The 7,988-nt window shown below is 53.1% G+C and overlaps 1 protein-coding gene across 3 annotated transcripts in view; it reads left to right on the top strand.

Annotated features, from left to right (window-relative positions):
- The window catches only part of LOC116544992 (golgin subfamily A member 6C-like), a 7,846-nt gene extending 7,286 nt beyond the window's left edge, over window positions 1–560 (top strand). For all 3 annotated transcript variants that reach the window (XR_004266126.1, XR_004266125.1, XM_032271588.1), the window contains one exon: window positions 16–560. The gene's annotated coding sequence lies outside the window, so the exon portion shown is untranslated. The remainder of the gene's footprint in view (window positions 1–15) is intronic.
- Window positions 561–7,988: the final 7,428 nt, after the last annotated feature.

Below are 7,988 nucleotides of genomic sequence, written 5' to 3' on the forward strand. Positions count from 1 at the left end.
TGTCACTCTGTGTAGGTATTTTGTCATCTATTTAAGAAAAAGCTAAAAAGAATGGAAATCATATGACACTGACTTAAGTCTTTCTTCAAAGTGCATGCAAGTCTTTTGCAGTACTTCATTCAGCCAAGTATTTGTTCTCTTCCTCATTCAGTAGAAGGCAGCTTTCAATTTGCTTAGAAGCCAACATTAGAAGGTTAGCATTCATCAAAAACATAGAATTTTATTTTTTTCATATTTGTGTATGTTTATTTTATATAACTGAAACTTCACAGACTTAAAAGCAAACAAAGTTTAAAAAATTTAGTTCTGTACTTTAGCTCCAACTATCTCTATTTTACAATCTATAAGGCTCATGCCACAGTTCAGCACCAAAGAGATGCACACAAAACTGTTTAAGCAATCTTCTTATTCACCCTGTGTGATAGTTTTTGTTTGTTGTTGTTGTTTTTAAGGTAAAAGTCCTACTTTCAGACCTTGAAGTGGAATCCCTCTAGTCAGAGTACAAAACTTGGGTTGTACCTTCTAATTTTCATTGAACAGATACAAAAAAAAAAAAGAAAGGAATTGTGTTCCACCGTTGATTTAGGTTGTCAATCTCTTTGTTGAATTTATAACACTGAAGCATCAGAAGTAACATAACAATGCCCTGCCCCTATTCTTCCCCTCCATTTTAAATTTTTTAAAAGGCAATGAGAAAAATGTTTCATTTATTCTTTAAAATAAGGTGCAAAGAAGGATTACAACAACAAACTTCCTCATCCACACCTCCAATAACATCTCACTATTTAGCATAATCTACCATAAACTGATTCAGGGGCTCACCTAGAGCTATATTCACAGCTCCTGAATGTACCATGTTTGCTATACCAGAGGCCTGCTCAATGGCTGCATATCTCTGTTCAGAGGTCATTACAAAAATACATAGAATTTTCAAATGTGGGTTCAACTGAATAAATTTGAATTTCTGTAGGGAGAATCAACATACCTATTTAAAGAGTGCAAGATATGATAATCATTTTTAAAGGATTTTATTAAACCTGATAAGTTTTCCAGAAGTGAATAAAAATCAGTTATGAAACCAAAGCTGATTTTAAGAAAATTTGAAAATGTAAATTGGCCCTATCCTATCCATAATATAGCTTCTCCAAAACTTTATCTTAAAGAATCATTTTAAAATAACTATTAAAACATGTAACTGCTATCTTAATGTATTGAAATTACTTAAAACATTTTAAAATATGAATATCACAGTTTAAAAGAAACCAGGGGAAAAAAAAGTAGAGAAAGAAATGTGAATTCCAGTCCAAAGCTTTAGTTGCCAAGTTTTCTAAGAATGACTTTTACCAATGTATGAACTCTTATGAACAGCATGTAAGACGGAAATACTGAGCCTTTTGTCTAAAGCAGCATTATTGACTGCTGCTGTGATGTTCCTGTAATGTAATAAATTATTCAATTGCTGCAAAGTGCTGTTTTTGCCTTAAAATTTAGTGCATCTTGACAACTATAGTAATAAAGGTATTGAGACTCTGTAAATTCTGGGCACAATTGGCATGAGATCATCTTTTTATTTTTACAAAATTGTAATATAACTATGCAAGTGTGTTTATTAAAAGAGCACAAACTTAGAAAAGTTATGGGATTAAAAGTTATGGGATAAAAAAAGTTATGGGCTAAAAAATACAGAAAGGCTGTGGTAAAAAAAAAAAGGTTGTGGATAAAAAGTAGAAAAATTTTATGAAAAGTATAAAATTCATGAAAGGAAGTTATGAGATTTTTAAAAAACATCATGGGGAAAAATATAAAAATAAATAAAAGCAGACCCATGTCAGTAAGGCCTGGAGAAGGGGGACTGGAGTCTCCACCCCACCATGTCCCTCCCACCCCTTCCTGTCACGCCTTTATTATTAGGGTAGCAAGACAAGACCCCTGTCTAATGGGGGGAGACAAATAGGCCCTTTGCCACATTGACCAGGGCTGAGTCCTCAAATTTCTGGATGAAGATGGCTGTTATTTAAGAGCCAGAGGCTGCTGGAGTTGGTTGGTTTGGAGGAGGACTGATGGCCTCCTTCCTCTCACCAAAGCAACTTTTCCCTCAGGGGGCTCCCATCTTCTTATTCAGAGAGGCAGCTGAGGCAGGACAGTGGCACTAACTGTGGACCAGGCGAGGGCACGGGCTGCTGGGGTGGCCCCCCTTCCCCAGTGTACATATTGTATCTGTGTAACATGTTGTATATTTTAGGGGTTTTGGTGCCCTTTGTATCATACCTGGCAGAGGTTGGAGCTGGCACATGGGGAAGAGGTTTTAATAACTTGCGGCTGGGAAACTTGTTTATTTATTTATTTATTTGTTTTATTTTATTTTTTTTGAGATGGAGTTTCACTCTTGTTACCCAGGCTGGAGTGCAATGGTGCGATCTCGGCTCACCGCAACCTCCGTCTCCTGTGTTCAAGCAATTCTCCTGCCTCAGCCTCCCGAGTAGCTGGGACTACAGGCGTGCGCCACTATACCCAGCTAATTTTTGTATTTTCAGTAGAGACGGGGTTTCACCATGTTGATCAGGAGAGTCTCGATCTCTTGACCTTGTGATCCACCCGCCTCGGCCTCCCAAAGTGCTGGGATTACAAGTGTGAGCCACCACGCCTGGCCTGAAACTTGTTTATTGATAGCAGAGGACAGAGGAAGGAGGTGGGGATGGGGTCCTGGCTCCCTGGTGATGCAACCCCTGTTTATTTTGCTTTTTATTTTGGAATAAATGGATTTAGTCACACTGCTCGGCCTGGTGTATTCCTGTTTCCCTCACTGGTCCTGGAGTTTGTGCCACTGAACGAGGAGCCCCAGAGTGTCTGATCATGTCCAGCTGGGCTGTTGGGGACTTTCCAGGCCTGTTACCTGTGTGCTGCCTGGTGACACCTGGGGGATTTCCCAGGGGCTGCCATGGTACGTACAGCCCTGACAGCCAGCAGGCTCAGAAGCCTGACCTAGTGTTGGCCAGGAAGGCAGGTACCAGCACCCAAGGGCGCTGACTTCCATCCACCCCAGGCGTCTTTCTTCCATCCCCCTGCCTCCCTCTCCTGTCTGCACCTGGTGGCCTGTTCTGTCTGTCCCTCCAGGGTGCCAGCTGCCCCGCAGGCTCCCTCCAGGCTGAGTTCATGGCCCTCCTGCCCCCTAGTGGCCAGAGCTGGCTTCACAGGGTAAGACCAGCTAAGCTCCAGGGGCTTTCCGGGAACAGTGTCCCTTGGAAAGGGCGGGGCCTTTTCACTGCTCCCAACAGCACCCTAGAAATGGCTTGGCCTTTCCCCTCCCCTGAGCTCCACAGAGAACACGGTCCATAGAGGACGCATTCCCCGTCATCCGGAAATGGGTTTGACTCAGCCGAGGGACAGCAGGACTGATAGAGACCGTCAGGCCACAGGGCTGCCAGCACAGCATCCCCATGCTTGGCAGGTGTGGGAGTGATGACGGGGCCTGTGTGACAGGGAGGCTCACTGGAAGTGGCGCACTTTGGAGGGGCAATGTCAGGGGACAGCTTTCTCTTGTTTGGCCACAAGACTCCACAAGGACAGCATGGCGACTGATTCCCAGTGCCAAAGGTGAGGCGGTCAGCCACGTGTAGGTGTGTATATATATATATATATATATATATATATATATATATATATATGTGTGTGTGAGTTGATAGATATTTCTAGAACAGGGCAGGGACATGCCACAGAGGGGCTCGGTCACACCTGGGTGTGTCAGCTCACCACTACAACAGACTAAGTCACAGATGAAGGGGGCTGCCTTTGGGGCTGGGGAGTCACAGAACAGCGGCCCAGGCAGGCATACACCACACGTAGAGCAGGAGCTGGGGGTCGGCCCCGGCACTGGAGCTGGCTCTGAGGCTCTGGCTGCTGAGTGGCTGCACGGACCCTGCCAGAGGTAAAAGACATCATCAGCCTGTGGGACCCAGGCCAGGCCTGTGGCTGCAGAGAGGCAGTGTCACCCTGGCATGCGACCTTCAGTTCCTCCCAGGCTCCCAGCAACCAGGAACGCCCACAGTCAGCACACACACCTGGGCAGATGGTCAGTGTCTGGCTGCCCTCCAGCAAGAGGAGCACCTGCTTCTGAGCTGTCACTCAGAAGAAGTGTCCAGAGGAAGCATGCTCATCAGAGAGGCCAAAGCAGAAGACTCCATCCAGGGCTCCTCGGGAGGGGGCATTGGGTCCGCTGGCCCGAGCTGGCTCCCCAGCCCAGGGCTCCCCCATGGGCAGCAGGAACCCGGGGCCCAGCCCTCAGCACCTGCCTCTGTGTGAGAACAGCACGAGCCCGCCATCCAGCTGGGCCTGCATGAAGCTGAGCACCTCGGTGCCCGGCGCTGCCCACAGCGCTACCCCCCTGTTGCTGGGCTGCTCGATGGTGTAGACCAGGTCTTCAGGCCCGGAGTCGCCATCCGTGCTCCTCAGAGCCTCCGCAGGGATGGGCACCGTGGCCCCTTCCCACATGTGGGGACACAGGCCTGTGAAGGTCCTGCCCTGCCATGCTCATCCACCCCTTTGTCCTTGGCCTGGGTGGCCACCAGGGCTCCAACCCCACTGCAGCTCAGGCCTCAGCTGGCATCGAGGCTGGGGCCGCTCTGGCTCCCCCGCACAAAGGGACCTCCCTGCATTCACCTTCCCTGTCACTCCAGGGAAGGCCCCAGGGAAGGCCGCCTTCCAGGCCCAGGCTCCCTGCACTCCATCTGCCCTAGTCCCGCATGTCCCTCAAGGCTAGCTTGTGTCCCCTGCCCAGGAAGGCCCCAGCTCTTACCCTCACCAAGTTTTCACCCCCAGAAACCCCCGACCCTGACCAACAGTGCACCCTAATTTGCCTCACTGATGGGGCTGGGGTCTCCTTTCAGACCCTCCATGTGTGTCTGCCAGGGGCTGGGCATGGTGGAAATGGTGATTTTGGAAATGGGCCCTCCTTCCAGCTGAGGGAGGGCTAGGATGTGCAGACAGTGGGGTGGCTGACAGTGTCCTGTGGCACAGAACAGTGCTGGGATGGGCCAGGTGCTTCCAGAGCAGTTCGGGCCCTGCTCGTGCTGGGTAAGGGGACCCCTCTTCAGGCATCCCAAGGGCAAGCAGAACAGGCGCCGGTTCCTGAGGTCCTGAGGTCTGGTTTTGCTAGGCAGTGCTGGCATGGGGCTCACATGCCTGGAAAATGGAGCCCTCTGGCATTCCTGGGTCCTCTCCCCCAGCCCCAGGGAGCCCTCAGGCCCAGCCCTGGCAGGAGGGGCCTTAATGTGAGGGGCAGGGCTGCAGCGCTGGGCTCCTGGAGCAAACACGGGTGGATGGCCTTACCTGGTGGCTGCGCTGCCACACAGCCATCCCAGCCTGTGTTTCCTGAGCATTGTGTCCCACTCACTCTTCAGCAGCCTCCACACCATGAGGCCGCCCTCTACGGGCACATTCTAGACCACCAAAGGCCCCCAGTGCCCCACATCAGAGACTGCCTAAGTCAGCGCTCTGTGGAACCTTCAGTGGCTCCTGACTGGGGAGGATGCTCCCCAGAAGCTGGTGTTCAAAGCCCTGCCACATGGGCTTAGTCAAGGCATGCCCCTTCTGTTCCAGCAGAACCACCTGTGCAGCCATGAGAGGTTTCAGGGTTTGCAGAGGGAGAGATCGGTGGCGGGTGGGAGATGGGGAGAGAGGAACAAACACCTGGTGTCCTCAGGGAGCTGTCTGTCCCTGCAGACTTATCTCTCTCCCCTGCTGGGGTCAGAGCCACTGGTGGGTGGCTGCCCCCCTAGCCTGATGTGGGGCAGCTCGCTGCTGTTGGGATGAGTGAGAACACCACGGCCTGTGCGCCCAAAGAATGACTTGAGACAGTCCCTGCTTTTCTCTGAGCCTCATTTTCCTCATCTGTAAGATGGGAATGTTGGACAGGTGTGGTGGCTCACACCTGTAATCCCAGCACTTTGGAAGGCCAAGGCAGGAGGACTGCTCGAGCCCAGGGGTTTGAGACCAGCCTAGACAACATAGTGAGACCTTGTCTCTAAAAGAAGTAATTACTCTGGTGTGGTGGTGTGCACCGTAAGTCCCAGCTACTCAGGAGGCTGAGGTGGGAAGATCGCTTGACCCTCAGATGTTGAGGCTGCAGTGAGTCTAGTTTGCCTCAGCCCTGGGGGACATGGTAAGACCTCATCTCAAAAATAAAAAAAGAGCAGGTGGGGGAGACTGTTTCCTGACCTCCAGGGCTGCTGTGGGCTGCAGGACTGACAACATGGTTAGTGGCATGCTGTGGTGTCCCTGGAGGAAAGAGCACAGCGACAGACAGCGCTGGCCTCTCCTGTTTGGACTTACGGACCCTCCTGAGAAGTAGAGAGAGCTGGGAATGCTTGCCCCATGGAGAGCTAAGGACAAAACTGTTCATACAAAGTCAGTTCATTCAAACACTTCTCGTACAAACTCAGTAGGAAGAGTAATATGGTACATTTGAAACCTGGCCTAAGCTCGCAGCTGGAGGAAGAGTCTTAGCTCTGGAAGCCTCTATAGAACTGACAGCTGAGGCGGAGGGCCCGGTGCAGGCAAGCCGAGAGCTGGATGGGGTGGGAGTTGGGGCGAGGCAGTGAAGGAGCAGAGGGACCAGGCTCCAGGCCAGACCCACGGCCTCTTGTTTCTTTGCTCCTGGCCTTGAATAGAACACAGCTCAGTGTGGCACCTGTCCCCATCCTGTGCTCGCTTCCTTTCCCACAAGTGCCACTGGCCCAGGTCTTCAAGGTAGGGGACTTGGAGACAGAGGCAGTAGCCATGCTGGGCTCCTGGTCTCTGCCACCTCGGCAAGGTCTGTGAGAGTGGCCGTGTGGACGTGTGTGTGCCCACATCTGTGTGCCCAGTAAGTGTGGACGTCAGGGCTATTTCCAACTCCCCCAGCAGCCCAGGAAGAGCCCCCAGCCCTGCTTTGAGGGTGCTCCCAGCCTGCGTGTGGGGCTAGGCTTGGGCCACTGTGAGTCTGATGACATGTGGTGACCAGCTCCTTCTGAGCTGTGTGGGAGGCCCCCGCAGAGAGCCAAGTGCGGGAGGTGGCCCCGGCCAGCGGTGACTTGATCTTCGAGCGCTTCGTGGCCGGCCTGCGCACCTCGCTGCCGGTCCCCCAGGGGACCAGTCGCCGCTGCCGCCTCCGCTGCTGCTGCAGCCTCCGCCGCCGCTGCAGCTCCTGGTGTCAGTGCCCCCCTACTAGCCGCAGCCTGTCCTAGGAGGAAGGCCCTGACCCTGGGCATGCGCGCTCTCAGTCTGGCCCCAGCAGCGTGGGCCCACAGCCCGGAGCAGCTGTGTCCCCCATCCAGGCAGCGCCCTGCCCCGCGGAGCCGGAGCAGCCCCAGAGCGCTGCGCTGAAATTGAGCCCGAGCGTGGGCGCAGGTTCTGCGGCCTGCAGGCCCTGGAGGCGAACTCAGGGGATACCTGGTGGCCCAGTGCCTGAGGGGAACATCGGAGGCTCACCATCACCGGCAGCTTGGGCTGCGGCAGGGGGCCCCCACCAGTTCCTACCCCAGCACACCAGGAGTGGGCCTGGGCGGGGGGCAGGGAGTGACACCCAAGGGGACCTGCCCCAGCCTCCTCCTGTACCCTGGGGGTTTTCCTTGCCCTTGGCTCACGGAAGTGGCTTCTTTCCTCTGAAACTTGGGGTCAGCCTGGGCGTGGGGAAAAAAGGGGGGTGAGCAGGACCCCAGCCCTTAGGAATCCTGAGTGGGGGGCAGAAAGACAGGCTCTGCCTCTGACGTGCCTCGGAGCTGTCTGGGGGCCCAGAGTGATCCCCTTCCTGGGGACAGGGCCCTCCTGGGGAGTCAGGCGCACAGGTTGTTGTGTGGGGCTCAACGTGGGGCAGCGTCCTGGCCAGGATGAGGAAGGCCAGGACAGTGTGGGGAAGTCTGCGGGAGGCACACGCAGGCCAAGCTCCCCAATCTGCTGCAGCCAGACTCCCTCAGCCTTGGCCGGGACTGGAAATCCGACCACCATCCCTGCCA

The sequence above is a fragment of the Sapajus apella genome, unplaced genomic scaffold (genome assembly GCF_009761245.1).
Source record: "Sapajus apella isolate SASKATOON/1434 unplaced genomic scaffold, GSC_monkey_1.0 scaffold239, whole genome shotgun sequence".
NCBI classification, from domain to species: domain Eukaryota; kingdom Metazoa; phylum Chordata; class Mammalia; order Primates; family Cebidae; genus Sapajus; species Sapajus apella.